Raw genomic sequence first — 17697 nt, 5'->3', positions numbered from 1 at the left:
GGGATGGTCACGCCGCAATCCCTTCTCCTCCATTCTCCTCTCGGGATCTTGGGCACACACGCACACGCGCCCGGCGTGAGTTTTAAGCCACCGGGTCCGGGATGCGAACCGCGGTCGACTACGTGGGAGTCCAGTGACATAGCCATTGTGCTAACTACTGGTCCCCCCAAAAGTATATACTTTTTAACTTTAATTTGTCTTTATTTTACTTTATACCCTCATGTCAGAAGATGTCATCAGCTATCCTTTAAAAAATATTTATTTTTAAAAAATTATTTATTTATTATTTGACCAGAGAGAGGAAGAGAAAATGAGAAAGCAAGCAGCCAGGTCTAGTACTAGAACTGCCGTCAGTCATACGGGAGTCCAGTGCCTTAACCACCATGCCACCTGCAAGCCCCATGTTGTCAGCTATTTTAAATGGCTTGTTTTTATTTCACTATTTAATGTGTTTAATAAACTTTATTCAGCTAAGTACCCCCTTGATTATTTAACTCTTTCAACTTTTATAAAATTGTTTTAAATAATTATTTAACTTTATTTATTTACTTTAATTTGATCAGAGAGGGATAGAGTGAGACAGAGAGAGAAGGAAAATGAGAAAGCAAGCTGCCAGTTCCAGGACTCAAACCGCAGTTACCCCTTAACCACCGCACCACCTACAGTCTCCAGCTCTTGTAATTTTTATAAATCATTTTGACTAAGACAGAATGAGAACCTAGCACTGTTTTCAAATGTAGTAAATATTTGTTCTCTCCAAATGATGCTATTGTTTCTCTTTTAAAATAGGCAGCTGTCATATTTACAGTATGCATGAAAGCGCACTAAAATACTTAGCAATGTTTAACTTCACAGCAAAGATTCATTAGCTATAAACCATAACGTTTTTATAAGTATTTCTCAAAGGAGCACCACATAATTTGTTGTAGCAGCTCCCCCTAGTGAACAATCTCTACTGTTTTCTGAACACCCTTTAGGACTTTGGCTTATGTTTTTGTTTTTTTTAAAAGGCAAGGCCCCCTGTGTCCCTCCTGTCTCAGCCTCTAGCTGGGTCTATAGGCATCTGCCACCACACTCGATTTGTTTGTTTGTTTTGAGTGTTCTCCTCCCTCACAAGCAAGAGGCAGAAACAGAAAGACACCATCCTAACATCCCTTGGCTGCAGCCCACCTGCCTCAACCAGCCCCAGGTCATAGGCATACCTGTGTCCAGTGCCTGGTTCATTTCAAGGCAGGATCTCATATTTTGCCCAGGCCAGGCTCAAGTTCATAGCCCTCCTACCTCACCCTCCTCAGTCACTGGATTATAGGCACATGCCACTGCACCCAGCCTTTAGGTTGGACCAGGAGTCGAACTGGCCTGCCATGTGGTCCCAACCTACAGAGCACAATGTCTTGGTAGTGTGTGCCACCATAGCTGAGGCTGTTTTTTTTTTTTTTTTTTTTTTTTGGTTTGTTTGTTTGTTTGTTTTAGTTAGTTAGTTATTTCATTTTTATTTATTTATTTATTTTGGAGAGGTTTTTTTGGGATTTTTTTTTTTTTTTTTTTTTTTTTTGCGGTGAGGATCAATGTTCTTGCGACAGACAGAGAGAGACACAGAGACAGAAAGGAGAAATCACCCCCCAGAGGGGATGGACATGCCACAACCCCTTCTCCTCCATTCTCCTCTCGGGATCTTGGGCACGCACGCACACACCGCCCGGTGTGAGTTTAAGCCACCGGGCCCAGGACTCGAACCACGGTCGACTACGTGAGAGTTCAGCGACATAGCCATTACGCTAACTGCTGGTCCCTCATTTTATTTATTTTTTTAATTAATTTTTGTTTTTTAGGGATTTTTGCTTTACAGTGTGTGCGCTCACCGAGGAGAGACAGACACGGTGCGAGAGAAAGTGGATAATCACCTTCCGGGGGAATGGCCATGCCGCAATCCCTTCTCCTCCAATTTCCTCCTGGGATCTTGGGTATGCGTGCACACACACCCAGCGTGAGTTTCAAGCTACCAGCTTCTCGGACTCAAATCGTGGTCAGCCATGTGGGAGTCCAGTAACAACACTACTATGACATCTGCTGGTCTCTTATTATTATTAGTTTTTAATTCACCAGAGAGAGAGAGAAGGGAAAATAAGAAGTCAAGGTGCCAGGTCTGGGACTTGAACCACAGGTGGCCATATGGTAGTCCAGTGCCTCAACGACCATATTGCCTCCCGGCCCCCGGGTTAATTTTACTTGGAATTGTTAGACTGAGAAATGTTCTGTCATTCAGAAAAAAAAAAAACCATGTGCATGTGTATCTATGTCTATCTATATGTAGTTTAATGAGCGCAGAGTTTCAGTTTTACAAGATGAAGAGTTCTGTGGCTGGATAGTGATAATGGTACCCCCCGCCCCGACCACTGTGAATGTGCTTAATGCTAGGGAAGAGAACAATTAAAAATGGTCACTATGGTAAATGTGTATATTTTGCATTTCTTAAAAATAAGTATATTTTACATAAATAAATATTTATTTGCTATGTAGACAATGTGTGTATGTGTATGTGTGTACACACACATAAAGGAAATGAGAGAGTGGGACCAGCAGATGGTGTAGCAGTTACGTCGCTGGACTCCCCCATGGCCGACCGCAGTTCGAGTCCTGGACCCAGTAGCTTGAGCAATGAGAGTCCAAGATCCTGAAAGGAGAATGGAAAAGAAGGGATTGCAATGTGACCATCATCTCTAGGGGGTGCTTTTTGACTTTTTCTCTCTGTCCATCTATCTCTGGCAAGTGTGCGTGCAAAAAAATCACAAAAAAAAAAAAAAAAAAAAAAGAAAGAAAGAAAAAGAAAGAAAGAAAGAAAGAAAGAAAAAGAAAGAAAAGAAAAAGTACAAATTATAAAGCTAATATTATAAATATTAATAAGTGAGGTTAAATAAAGGACATCTGGGAGTTGTTTTTTTTAATTTGCCAGAGGACATGTGTACTTGCCAGAAAGAGACAGAGAGAGGAGTGGTAGGAAGCTAATCCCACTGGGGCGTGGGCACCCCACAATCCTTTCCCCTCAGTTTCTCCATCCTATTGAAATTTTAGGCACACATGTACATGTACAAGCCACCAGGTCTGGGATTCGAACTGTGAGGTTGGTCATGTGGGATCTCGCTCCTTTAACCATAAATACCTGGGGCTAGCCTTGTACCATTTTTACTTTTGCCATTTTCCCACAGTTTGAAATTGATCCAAAGGGACCAGCAGGCGGCGTGGTGGTTGAGGCGTTGGACTCCCACCTAGCCGCCTGCCATTCGAGTCCCAGACCAGGCAGCTTGCTTTCCCACCCTCTCTCTCTCTCGCTCTCTTGCTCTCGCTCTCTGTCTCTCTTTGGTGAGCACATGTGTCCTATACATTGTTGGAAAAACAACAATGATAATTAAAATTAATTCTCTAAAAAAAAGCAAGGAATTGTTCCAATACAGGTGAGACCCTTATCTGAAATCCTTGAGGTGATGCATGTTGTGGATTTCAGATTTTTTCAGATTTTGGAAAAATTACCTGGAGGTAGTTTTATGTGACGCTTTAAATGATAACATAAGACCACCATGTGAAATTGGTGGTGGCATTTCGACATGTGACATCACGTTGGCACTCAAAAAGTTTCCGGTTTTGAAGCATTTCAAGTTTTCAGATTAGAGATGCTCAACCTGTAAAGGCTTCTATGTAGACAAAGTAGTGACGACCCACAGTCAGAGCAGCCCGCCTCCCTCCAGCCTCCAGCCCTTTCTGAGCACCAGCTGAGGAGAGGGACTCTGGGCCTGCCACCCGCACCCAGTTCCCATATTCCATGCCTCTTCAGTTGCCCTTTCCTTCAAATGCCTCTTTAGTGAGGCTAAAAGTCCAAATGGACCCTCACCCGATTTATACCCAGGCACTGCATTGTAGCAGAATTAACTGACTCCCTGAGGCCAGGATAAACTGAAGAAGTGAATGTGATGTAAAAGGCTTTGGACCAAGAGCCAGAAGCTACATGTCTGGCCCTGACTCTGTGGATTAGCTGTGCGGCCTGAGCAAGTCACCCCCTTGGGGAGACGAGCCCTCAGATGCAGCATTTCTCTAAAATCCCTTGGAGAAGTTATGATTTCCAGCTCACATCCACCGTGCCTCCAGACAGTCACAGATGACACACTGGGCAATACGGCTGCAAGGACAGAGCCACTGAGCGTTCGAGATCTTCCACGTGTCATTTTTTTCTTCTTGCTACTGAACTTTTGGTATCATGTTACACTGTATCCTAGAGATACAGTGGTGTGTGTGTGTGTGAGAGAGAGAGAGAGAGAGAGAGAGAGAGAAAGAGAAAGAGAGAGAAGAGGGAAGGGAAGGAGAAGGAAGGGAAGACAGAGATGGTACTCTTTCTATCAGGAAGAGCATTTAAAAATCCATAGCATCAGAGCCACCCAGTGATGTGGTGTTTAAGGTGCTAGACTCCCACATAGATGATCACAGTTCAAGTCCTGTAACTGGCAGCTTGCTTTCTCACTCTCCCTCTCTCTCTCTCTGTTTTTTCTCTGGTCGAATTAAAAAATAATAACATTGGGAACCAGCAGTTAGCGTAATGGCTATGTCGCTGGACTCCCACGTAGTCGACCACGGTTCGTGTCCCGGACCCGGTGGCTTAAAACTCACGCTGGGCGCGTGTGCGTGCGTGCCCAAGATCCCGAGAGGAGAATGGAGGAGAAGGGATTGCGGCGTGACCATCCCCCCTGGGGGGTGATTTCTCGCTTTCTGTCTCTATGTCTCTCTCTGTCTGTCTGGCGAGCGCACGCGCCCTACAGTGAAAATCTCTCAAAAAAAATAATAATAATAACATTAAATACATACAGTTATTGTTTTTTTCGTTCTTATTGTCTTCCCTTCATCTTTATTGAGATCTAGCTGACTTAGAATAAGGCACATGTGATTTCAGGAACCCCAGCTACTCATGGTCTGCACTTTCCTTGGGAGCAGTGTCACAAATGTCATTCGCTTTGCTCCTACAGTTAGGTTTTTCCTTATCTGTAAGTTCACAAGGGCCTGGATCTTCCAGCTGCTTCATCACTTCATCACTGAGTCCCCAGCACCCAGCACACAGTAGGTGTAAGACTTGCTGCGAGCAGCTTCTGAATGCCCGGGCTTCACCGGCTCTCAGGACGCAGGTCAGCGCCCGTAGCAGGGGATCCCAGCTGGTGCCCCCCGGGCTTGCTCCAAACTCGGTGACAACGTTCTCAGTCCGACGTGGCAGGGTCCGGGCACAAAGGGCGGGGGCGCTTCCAGTAGGGGTGTCCCGGGTACACTAGAGGCCTCTGACTCGCTGGACAGTCCGCAGGCCCAGGCGCCAGCCCCGGGCTCAGGTCCTGCCGGCTGTGCTCCACCATGGGTCCCTCTTAAATAAGTAATTTTTAAAAAATCTATAGGATTGACACAACTAAACCCAATGCCTTTCATTTTCAAAAATACTTTGCAGGTTTTTTAATTTTTTCATTAATTTTTCCATGTGACAGAGAGAAAGAGAGAGAGAGGCACCCCGACAAGATTCTCGTGTCATGATTCACCCCAGCCTTAGTCAGCCAGTGATGGGTGTGTGTCCCAGAGGTGACAAGGGAGGCCTCAGGTCACAAAGCCAGACGCCCATGTGGGTCCAACTGTGTCACCACTGCACCGCCACTGGGCCTCAGTGCTTTGCAGCTTGGAAGTCATTGCATAGCCACATCTTCATTTTATCTTCCAAAGAACCACATGAGATAGTCCACGCGGGCAACGTCATTTCCATTTTAAAGGTGAGAAAACCAGGAGTCCAGATGGTGGCACGGCAGAAAAATGCAGTGCTCCACAGGCGAGGCCCTGTGGGAAGTTCCAGGGTCACCTCGGAGACCTCCCTGAGCTTGCCAGGCACACACTGCTTGAAGGCCGGGTGTAGTCTGTGGTTTTCAGGCCCAATGGGAGGGCTCTCTCTCTGTCTCTGTCTCTGTCTCTCTCTGTCTCTCTCTCTCTCTCTGTGGCCATTTCCCCTGGGGGGTGATTTCTCGCTTTCTGTCTCTCTGTCTCTCTCTGTCTTTCTGGCGAGTGCACACGCCCTATAGCAAAAACCTGTCCAAAAATTAATTAATTAATTAATTAATTAACAAGGATCAATTAAAAAAAATAGTTAAAGAAAAAAAAGAACTAGAATTGAATCCAACCTGGGAGAAGTCACTCGTGTCAGCTAATATGAAATTACTTCATCCTGTGCAAAGCTTACTAACTAGACAGTACTCGAAAGTTATTATTATTGATTACAATACCATAAATATCTGTACAATAATGGATTGCTTCCCCCTAAGCGCACACAGTTTCTCTCTCTTTATTCCTAATGCAGAAAGGACACGTTCACCCAGCCACTCCACGTGAGCTCTCACCCAATAAAAGGGACACAAGACACTAAAGAACGATCACACGGAACACTAAATATGCCATTTCCCATTAGCGCAGCACACATCCTATTCCTGGTAGTGGAAAGTAGGCCGTGCTAATGTGAGAGCCCAGTAATGAGAGCATAAAAATTAATACACATCACTAAGATGAGTTTCGCGTTTCCAAGAATCAACCTAATTCTCTTTTTAATATGCTAACTGGTAGAAGATGCTAGAAGGCTTTTGGTGAAGGAAGAGGAAAGAACACTGTAATGATCAATTGTGTCCACAGGCTAAGAGACAGTACTCAGATATATGGTCAAACATTATTTTAGATGTTCCTGTGAAGATATTTTGTAGATGAGATTCACATTTAAAACAGTAGACTGAGGGCCAGCAGGTGATGTGGTGGTTAAGGCGTTGGACTCCCACATGGCCAACCATGGTTTGAGTCCTGGATCTGATGGCTTACTTTCTCACTTTCCCTCTCCCTCTCTCTGTCTCTCTCTGGTTAAATTTAAAATAAATTAAATAAATAATTTCTTAAGGAAAAAGAAAAATAAAGCAGTAGACTTTGGGGGACCAGCAGATGGCGTAGTGGTTACATCACTGGACTCCCACATGGCCAACTGAGGTTTGGGTCTCAGACTCAGCAGCTTGACTCTCACACCAGGTGCATGCGCATGTGTGCCCAAAGTCCTAAGGAGAATGAAGGAGAAGGGACTGCGGCGTGGCCATCCCCTCTGGGGGTGATTTCTCACTTTTTGTCTCTCTGTCTTTTTCTGTCTTTCCAGCAAGTACACACAACCTATAGCAAAATCTCTCTTAAAAAAAAAAAAGTAGACTTTGGGACCGGTAGATGGTGTAATGGTATGTTGTTGGATTCCCACATGGCCGACTGTGGTTTGAGTCCTGGACCCAGTGGCTTGAAAGTTATACTGGGCACATGTGTATGCATGACCAAAATTCTGAAAGGAGAATGAAGGAGAAAGAGCTGCAGCATGGCTATCCCTGCTGGGGGTGACTTCTCACTCTGTCTCTGTTTCTCTGGCTAGTACACATGCCCTATAGAAAAATCTTTGTAAACAAAAATAAAGAAAAGTAGACTTTGAGCAAAGCAGATTACTCTCCATGGTCTGGGTGGGCCTTATCCAATCAGTTGAAGACTTTAGTTGAAAGACTGAGCTCCCCCAAAGAAGAAGGAATTCTGCCAGCCACTGCTTCTGGACTTGCACCTGCCACCTCACTTGACAGCAGCCCATCTCTGCAGTCAAGTGATAGCTGTAGTTTCCTCCTTCCTGGTCCTCCACAAACATGATTTGACATGTGCCCTCCCGCTTTTCTGTTTTGTTTTGTTTTCTATCAGAGGATATGAGCACTAGCCAGAGAGCGAGAGACAAAGTACCCTCCGATGGATTCTAATCACACAACAATCCCTTTCCCTTTTCACCCATTTCTCTATCCTGTCAGGATTTGGGGCACACACGCACTCATGCCCAGCATGCTTTTGAAGCCACCGGAGTCGTGATTGACAGTATCGTTGGTCATGTAGGATTCACTCAAAGTGTAGAGCACTTGACCACTGCGCTGGGAGCTGGCCTGCTTTACCTACTTGTCCTGTGTCTCCAAAGCCGTCTGGACCTCTCTCTGGCCCAAACTCAATAATGCTAACCATTCATTAATGAGAGACTCCTATCTGGGGCTAGTAGGTGGTTAAGGTGCTGGATTCCCACATGGCCGATTGCAGTTTGAGTCCCAGATATGGCAACCTGAAAATCACACTGGGCATGTGTGTATGCATGCCCAAAAATCCCAAGAGAAGAGTGGAGGAGAAAGGATTGCAATGCGGCCATCCTCCCGGGGGGCGACTTCTCACTTTACCTCCCACAGTCTCTCTGTCTGTCTCCAGCAAGTGCACACGCTGTATGGCAAAAACCTTACAAAAGAAAAAAATGGAGAGACTCATCTCACAAGTCATCCTAGCAGCAAGGCCTTTCTTCAGAATAGGTTGGTGAGACTGTAGTCCAGGGTTCTTGTCTCCTTGAATCATACCTGCGGAAACTTCATAAAGGAGGAATATTACTTGTAGAGGGCTGAACCTACAAGAGCGTGTTAATAAAATCCCATGTACTAGACAGTTAACTAAAGCATAAATATATACAATGTTAACCACGTAAGCCATTCAAATATGACTATAGCTTATGCCCATTTTGCTCATGAGAAAACGGAGGCTCAGAATTTTCTCCAAAAGAATTGCTAAAGCTCTAAATCCATATTGGTTATCGGATCTCAGAGTAGATATTCTCAAACACTGCAACAAACTGCCTTCTAAAACTATATGCGAGGAAGGAATAAAAAAAATCTAATTACACTATAGAGTAAAAAAAAAACTCGGTATCTTTTTTTTTGGGGGGGGGAGAGGGTTTTTTTCTTTGTTTGTTTGTTTTTGTTTTTGTTTTTTCTGCTATAGGGCATGTGCATGTGCCAGAAAGACAGAGAGAGACAGAGACAGAAAGCGAAAAATCACTTCCCAGGGGGGGATGGCCACGCCGCAATCCCTTCTCCTTCATTCTCCTCTTGGGATCTGGGGCACGCACGCACATGTGGCCAGGGTGAGTTTAAATCACCGGGTCCACGACTTGAACTGCGGTCGACTACATGGGAGTGCAGCCACACAGCCATTACGCCATCTGCTGGTCCTAAAACTTGGCATCTTTATGAATTCTTACAAATAAAAGCATGGAAGGAAGCTTTTTATTGTTCAGAATAAGACATCTGTTGTTCACTGATAAGACCAGAAAAGCGAAAGTCAGCATGCTCCTTAAGCAGCCATCCCTGGTGGTGGTTTAAACTCCTTGAGAGTCACGTGATAAGTAGGTGGCTCCCATGGTTTTGTGCACACTTCCCAAAGCAGTTTTTGAAAACAGCAGTCCTGACAGATTCTCTTTTACATTTTGAAATTCTGTAGTTATACACAGTTAGAAAATATTGCATATTCTTGGAAATGCACAATGCACTTTAGCACATAAATGATTTTGAGACACTCTGTAATAAGAATATGTATTTAACTATTAACCCTATGTGTTACAAGAAAACTTTTTTCTTTTCTTCTTTATTTTTCCTTTTCTTTTTCTTTCTTTCTTTCTTTCTTTTTTTTTGGGGGGGGAGCTATCGATTAACATCATTTAGGTTTCATGTCCAACACTTTCTGGAAAATGATTTTTTTTCAAGTTTTTTGCCATAAAGCACGTGCTGGAGAGAGACAGAGAGAGGGAAAGGGAGAACTCATCCCCCAGTGGGATGGTCACACCACAATTTCTTCTCTTCTGCTCCCCTCTTGAGATGTTTGGGCACACACACAGGTACCCAGTATGATTTTTAAGCTTCCGCGTCCAAGACTCAAACCATGGTCAGACAAGTGGGAGTTCAGTGCCTTAACCACCACACCACCTGCTGACTCCGAAAATTGCTATTTTGTAATACTGAAGGAAAGAAAGAAATATTTATTTCTCACTATTATCCAAGATACTTAATTCTCCCTGCAGCCCCCATGGCTAGTATTATTGGATTTTGGCTACTTATTTCTACTTTAGATGTCATCAAATGACTCATCAATTTTCCACCCAGATAGTACCTTCATCACAGGAAGTCTTATTTGTAGCACTGTAAAAAGCTCTTCACTAAAGCTTTGTTTTAATCCCGTGCTGGTAATTAAATTGTTTCAAACTAGGTAATTTGGAGAGTGTTAAAGCAATCTGAAGAAAGTTTACAATGTGTTCAAGCAGAACCAAAGAACAGCAACCAGCAGACTGAGAGTCTTGAGGCTCATACTGATGCCTGCAGTGTGGGCCATAATATTAGTAATTGGATGTTTCTTTATTCTTCATCTTACAGGTGCCTTTGGCTACCTTTCTCATCCTAATAACCTTGCTTTGACTTCTCACGCCTTTAACCTTCTGCTCTCTCTCCTTTCCTTCAAAATCAGACTTCAGAAAAGAATAGTTTCTGCTCACTATCCTCATTCCTTAACTTCAGCCCTTTGCACTCTGGATTCTACTTCAAGACTTTAATAAATTTACTTGAGGGTGGGAAAGGACATAGGGTCAGACATAGGGGTAAATATATATATATAACTAGAAATGGAAAATTATTGATGATAACATGCATGATTAAGCCACTATGCAGTATATTCTGGATGAGAAACCACATTTGGTATGTAGTGACAATGCTCAGGTGATGAATGTAAATTAATTAAACAAAGTTTCGGGAGGGAAAAAAACCACGAAAACTGTTTTTCTTGAAATTAAAAACAAGACTTATTTGATGACTGCAGTAAGCTACATAGCCCCAGCTAGGTACTACTTTATAGTATGTTCATTCTACTCACTGAGGTTTATACCTAAGGTCAGACTTGTGTTCATGGATATGTATATATCAGCTGCGCTTGCTATTGGAAATATTTAGATTAAGTTCATTAGCGAATCAATAAAATGGGGGGAAAAGACATAGAAAGCCACCATGGATACCAGAGACAGTGTGGGAGGAGGGTGAGAGATAGGGAATCAAGGGTGGCAATATATATATATATATATATACATACATACATACATACAGAAAGCAAGAAGTGGAAAATTGTTGATGATAAACATGCATGTTGATGTGCTTGATTGAGCCAATATACAGTGTATTCTGGATGGGAAATCTCATTTTGTATGTTGTAATGATGTATAGTGAATGAATGTAAATAAATAAATTTAAATAAAAAATAAAATAAAATATAAAAAAAAGAAAAAAAATATTTACTTGACAAAAGACACCCATAATCTTCTAAAGTGATTTTTATAACCATTGTAAAAATTTCTTTCTTCCTTTTTTAAGAGACATTTTTGCCATAGGGCACATGTACTTACCGGAGAGACAGAGAGACAGAAAGTGAGAAATCATCCCCCGGAGGATGGCCACGTCGCAATCCCTCCTCCTCCATTCTCCTCTCAGGATCTTGGGCACACACGCACATGCACCCAGCACGTTTTAAGTCTGGGACTTGAACCATGGTCAACTATGTGGGAGTCCAGTGACATCACTGCTCATCCCACCACTGTAAAGATTTCTAACGAGGAAATTTCAAACAAAATGGCCCAGTGCTATAATGTACTGTCCGTGTTGGGCCCACGAACCCATTCCCCAGCGTGGGCAGTGACCTAGCGGGGCCGATCGTGTTTCTGCGGTACCCCCACTACTTCCTCTACTCCTGTAGTATTTGGAGGCAAATCCTGGACATGATGTCACCTAACCCTTTAATATTTCAGACTCTACCTCTAAAAAATAAGCTTTTTAAAAAATAAATAAATAAATAAATAAACAAAAGCACAGGGGCTGGCAAGTGGCATGGTGGTTAAGGGCGCTGGACTCCCACATAGCCGACCATGGTTCAAGTCTTGGACCTGGTGGCTTGCTTTCTCACTTCCTCTCTCTCTCTCTCTGTCTCTCTCTGATCAAACTGGAAAATAATAATGATAATAATAATAAATTTAAAAAGTTAAATAAAATAATTCTTTAAAAAGAAAAAGCACAACAATATTAATGGCCATCTTCTATTTCTTCTCTAATTTGACCTCTTTGTAGCATTTGATAACTGACTTCTCCTTTCTTTTTAAACTTTCGCCTCTCCTGCCATCCTTGTCAGTTCCTCCTAGTTCTCGTATTCATTCTGCCTTTCACCGCTGCCACTATCATTCCTTTTCATCTGCCCAAGTGTTTTTTGTTGTTGTTGTTGTTGTTGTGGTAAGGCAAGTACCCTCATCAGAGAGAGAGACAGAGAGGCAAAGTGAGAAATCACCTCTCGGTCGATTACATTGGAGTCATTACACCAACTGCTGGTCCCCTGTGCCTTAAGGATTTTTAAAAACACATTTGTCTAGTGACATTTTTTTTGGAGAGGTTTTTGCTACAGGGCAGGCGTGCTGGCCAGAAAGACGGAGAGAGACAGAAAGCAAGAAATCACCACCCAGAGGGGATGGCCACGCCGCAATCCCTTCTCCTCCATTCTCTTGGGATCTTGGGCACACACGCATACGTGCCTGGAGTGAGTTTAAGCCACTGGGTCTGGGACTCGAACCACAGTCAGGTACATGGGAGCTCAGCGACAGCCATTATGCTAACTGTTGATCCCTCTAATGACATTTTTAATAAATGTTATCTTCCAATATGATTTTATGATACATCAATACATTGTATATATAGAATGATGTTAACCTAATTGTGAATATTTATGTTTTTTCTTGTCTTATTTATTTATTTATTTATTGGAGAGGTTTTTGCTATAGGGCACACGCAGTCACCAGAAAGGCAGAGAGACAGACAGAAAGCAAGAAATCACCCCCGAGAGGGGGTGGCCAAAACCTTGGCTTTTGTTACTCTCCTGCAGATCCCACACCACAATCCCTTCTCCTCCATTCTCCTCTCGAGATCCACACGCCCAGCATGAGTTTAAGCCACCAGGTCCAGGACTCAAACCGTAGTCGACTACATGGGAGTACAGCGACATAGCCATTACGCTAACTGCTGGTCCCGTCCTTTTTATTTTTAAAATATTAAAGACTTTTAGCTATCCAATGACTCTTCCACTTTCTTTTTCTTACATATTTATCAAATTCTGGTAGGTTGTTTTTTGCCATAGGGCATATGCCCAGAGAGAAATAAAGAAAAAGTGAGAAATCACCCCAGGGAGGATGGCCATGCTGTAATTCTTTTCCTCTGTTCTCTCAGGATTTGGGGCATGCATGCACACACACCAGGTGTGATTTTCTTTCTTTTTACAAAAATAATTGATTAATTTTTTAATTTTTAAAAATTTATTCATTCATTCATTTATTTTAATTTGACCAGACACACACAGAGAGAGAGAGAGAGAGAGGAAGTGAGAAAGCAAGCCACCAGTTCCGGGACTTGAACCACGATTGAGCATGTGGGAGTGTCCAGCACCTTTACCACCACACCACCTGCTGTTCCCCCAGGTGTGATTTCAAACCACCAGGTCCTAGATTTGAACCACAGTCAACCATGTGAGAGTCCAGTGCCTTAACCACCATGCCACCTCCTGCTGCCAAATTTCTGGTATGTCAAATCTGTGGGCCAATGGTTAAGGCTGGCCAACTGCACAGTTCGAGTCCTGAAACCAGCAGCTAGAAAAACTCTCTGGGCTCATGTTGCATAAGCAGACTCCTGAGAGTAGAATGGAACAAGGAACATGACTGTTCCCCCGGGGGTGCTTTCTCACTTTCTCTCTCTCTCTGTCTCCCTATGGGGTACTTTCTTACTTTCCCTCTCTCTCTAAGAGAACAGTTACAAATTTAAAACAAATTTTTTTTCAGTAGTATCTATGACCCCTAAAGAAGCTTTAAAAGTAAATCCATCCTTTTATTCTCATTTTTCTTTGGTGCCAGGACATGCCCTGCTGGCATTGAGGCTGTTGTTTACTACTCAATTAGGCTATTATGAGGCTCGGCCTGGCCTGCCGGCCTGGAACACAGAAGTCAACCTGAGCTCCCTCCAGGAGGAGCTCAGCAGCTTCATATTTTATGCTTAGGAATGCTGGCAGCAATACCAGTTGCTAAATAAGGGCAGGGCTGATCTGGATAAATATTATTGTAGGTCATGTTGCAATGAGCATCCCCATTTGTATTCAGTACGTACCGTGTTTGTGACCGCCACCCGCCATGACTCTGCTGAAGCCGCAGTAGGAGAATGAGACAGATAGAACACCAAAAGAAGGTGGCAAAAGAGAGAGAGAGGTAAATGGAGAGCAGATGAAAGGTCAACACAATTTGGGAAGCAGGAAAAGAGCTAGATGAACAATAATAGACACAGCCGACCAGAGAAAGCTGAAATTGAAGGTAAATTAGTTCATTAAAAGTAAGACGTTTCCCACTGTAGGGGCTCTCCAGCTCTGCCTCTGCCACGGAAAGGCTCAGAAGCACCAGGCGGCCTGCAGGTGGCATTTGGAAATAAGACTCAGAACTGAGGCTTGACTGAGAGACTCCGTAAGGAGCAAATGGATTAAGCAAACAGTGAGTACGAGATCCCTTTGCACAACCTATAACAGTAGGCTCGTGCCAGGCCAGTAAGTCACACATGGCAGGTTCCACGGTTCGAGTCTCAGACCCAGAGGCTTGAGGATCATGCCGAGCTCAGGTGTGTCTGTGCCCAAACTCCCAAGAGGAGAATGAAAGAGAAGGGATTGTGGAATGGCCACGCCCACCACACACTCTCTGGTGGTGTGTGGGGAGAGTGATTTTTCACTTTCCCTTCTTCTCCTATGGCCAAAAATCTAAAAAGCAAAAGAAGTAGGCCAGGGCCGTGTCCCACTCTGACAGAACAGAAGTTAATTCCCTTTGAACCACAGAGTCCACAGATGTGGAGACATTAGGCATGGCTGGAAGCAGAGGTCAAGAGCTGAACTGAAAGCGAGTGTGGTGGGACCAGCAGATGGCATAATGGTTATGTCACTGGACTCTCAGGCAGTCCACCACGGCTCGAGTCCCAGGCTTCTCAGCGTGTGTGCCTATGTGGCCATCCCCCTAGGAAGTGGCTTCTTGCTTTTTGTCTCTCTGTCTCTCTGGTGAGCATACATGTCCTATAGCAGAAATGTCAAAGAAGAAGAAGAGGAAGAAAGAAGAACGCAAGTGTGGAAATCTATATCCTTGACATTGAAATCCCCAAGGGCCGGTTGGTGTCATAGCGGTAAAACATCCTCTGAAAGGCTGAGCCACGTGGGACAGTTCTGGGGTCACAGCTGTAGAAGGTGCGTACATTCCTACAACCCAGGGGCTGAGCAAGGCTGGGGCTGCTCTCCACCTCTGGATCCTGGGGTGGGAGTGAGGGCAGCTGGTTCTCTGTGTCTCCCTGTTTCTTCATTTACAAATGAAATTAAGTGTAATCAAACTTTCAGCCATTTTGAAATCGAGAAAGGCCTGTAAGTCCAGCCAAGTGCTGAGTCATGGGGAGGTCTGTTTGAGGAACAGTTAGGTGAGAAACCAGGAATGGGTATTTGAAGAAAAATAAGAATCAAGATCATTACTCAGGGGAACGCAACAGACTCTGATGGTTACCGTGAGACGTGACCTGCCCGTGCTTGTACCTTCTGTCAGACTGAGCAAAGACTGAGCTCCTCCGGACAGTCTGGTGGTGCCTGCTGTCTCCCTGTAACCCGGCTGCAGAAATAAGCTTCGCTCTTCAGCCTCTGCCTCTCGGTTTCCTGACAGAGAGAAGCAGCAGCTGGACTTAGTTTGCCGGTAACAATATGTCTTCCAAAATATGAAAGGCAGATTCCCCAGGCAGAAGATTGGAGAAATTCTCTCTGAGGAAACTCACCAAATCACAAAATAAAAAAAAAAAATGTTGACATTCAAGGGCCTCCGCTTGAGCTAGGTGATGAATCCTACCAGTCAGCGAGGCCTGCTAGGCCCAGGGATTCCTACCAGCTATTAGTGCTCCTGGCTACAGAGCGTGGGACACCAGCTCAGGGATCAACCTAGCGATTTCTTGACCCACTTAATAGACGTCTGCAAATTTCAATTTTGTTTAAATCAGCCAGAGGAAAATCCATCCTTCACAACAGAAAATGGAAACTAACCAGATATTGAAATTATGAGGTTCACGGATGTGCCCTTATATACAAAGAATAAACAAGAAGGAAAGGTGCAATGTGCAATATTCAAAAACAAATTCATTATATAAGAAGGGCCCTTTAGGGGTCAGCAGGTGGTGTAGCAGTTAAGGCACTGGACTCCCACATGCTGGACCGTGGTTCAAGTGCTGGACCTGGTGGTTTGGAACATGCTGGGCGTGTGTGCGTGCATGCCCAGAATTCCAAGGAGAATGAAGGAGAAGAGAGTGTGGTGTGGCCATCCCCTCTGAGTGATTTCTCACTCTCCATCTCTCTCTGTCTCTGTCTCTCTCTCTATCTCCAGCAAACACATGTTCCCTGTAGCGAAAATCTCTAACAAAAAAGGGGGGAGGGAACCCTTTGATTTAGAAATAAACTCACTTGAAAGTGCTGCAAGACCTCGTCGTGCTATGGAAGCGAATCTCAGTGTGGAAAGAACAGAGCTGTAGTGTACACTGCTCTGTGATTAACGCCGACTGACTGCAAGTGAATTGCGAATTGCTTAGACTCACCTCTGGAGCTCACCATGTAAAATCCTGACTGGGTCTGGAAAGATTAAGAGAAGGTGTAAATGAAGCTCCGAGGTTAGTGCGCGCCCCTCAGAGGCTCTCGGTGAGTGGTTCCACACGTAGTTCCTGTTGTTCTCCACCCCCCCACTCCCCCACCCCATGCCCCTGCATATGGAAACCCCAAACTCTGCTTTGGTTTGCATTGTCTGCTATTTGAGGGAAGCGGAGCAAGACTGGAGTAAGTGATGGGACTCACTGTCTACACTGCATCCACAGAATGTGGGTAGTTGGCAATTACACTCTGGGCCGTGGGAACTTGCCATTATAAAAAACAAACACGACTGACATTCCTTTCCTCTATTTTCCTCATCCCCAAGATCTGGCAAATGGCCTGTAAACATTGACACCCTATTCCATGAAGAGCAGAGACCACTCAGGGAATGAGGCTGGAGCAGCCGAACTGCCCGGGCTGAGGCTGGGTGAGTCTAAGGGTGCGTGTAGGATGCGCGAGGTGAGTGGAGGGGCCGGGAAAGCAGCCACAGACAGGGGGATGCCCCAGACACTTCCACACTCCCCAGAGCACATCACAGACGTGGCATAGCCATGGCCAGCCAGATGGTGGAGGGTATGGTTCACAGAAGGGAGGCATTAGGGGGGAACAATTCTCCTTTAGAGTCTGCACTTCAAAAAAATCCCCTTGGGACCAGCAGTTAGCGTAATGGCTATGTTGCTGGACTCCTACGTAGTCAACTGCGGTTCGAGTCCTGGACCCGGTGGCTTAAACTCACGCCGGGTGCGTGTGCATGTGTGCCCAAGATCCCAAGAGGAGAATGGAGGAGAAGGGACTGCAGCGTGACCATCCCCCCTGGGGGGTGATTTCTTGCTTTCTGTCACTCTGTGTCTTTCTGGTGAGCGCACGCTCCCTATAATAAAAAAAAAAAAAGAAAAAGAAAAAGAAATTCCTTCAAGTTGTGCTTGAGGAAATGCTTATGACAACTTTATTATTATTTAATTTGCCAGAGGGTGCATGTGCTAGACAGAGAGGGAGGAAAGGACTCCCTTTGGGCATGCTGCCATCCTCCTCCTCTTCCTGCTTTCAGGATTTCGGGCATGCACACACACG

The 17697-nt window shown here is 44.5% G+C and overlaps 1 long non-coding RNA gene across 2 annotated transcripts in view; it reads right to left on the bottom strand.

Annotated features, from left to right (window-relative positions):
• The window catches only part of LOC106734334 (uncharacterized), a 71039-nt gene that overhangs the window by 25807 nt on the left and 27535 nt on the right, over nt 1-17697 (bottom strand). Inside the window, exon 3 of one of the 2 annotated variants that reach the window (XR_003548529.1) lies at nt 15530-15654. The exons of the other annotated variant lie outside the window; for it this stretch is intronic. This is a non-coding gene — a long non-coding RNA (uncharacterized LOC106734334). Of the gene's footprint in view, nt 1-15529; nt 15655-17697 lie in introns of those variants that run through there. 2 annotated transcript variants of the gene reach the window in all.

This window comes from Tupaia chinensis, unplaced genomic scaffold, assembly GCF_000334495.1.
Source record: "Tupaia chinensis unplaced genomic scaffold, TupChi_1.0 Scaffold000094_1, whole genome shotgun sequence".
Lineage (NCBI taxonomy): Eukaryota > Metazoa > Chordata > Mammalia > Scandentia > Tupaiidae > Tupaia > Tupaia belangeri.
This window is presented reverse-complemented; position numbering and strand designations above follow the sequence as displayed.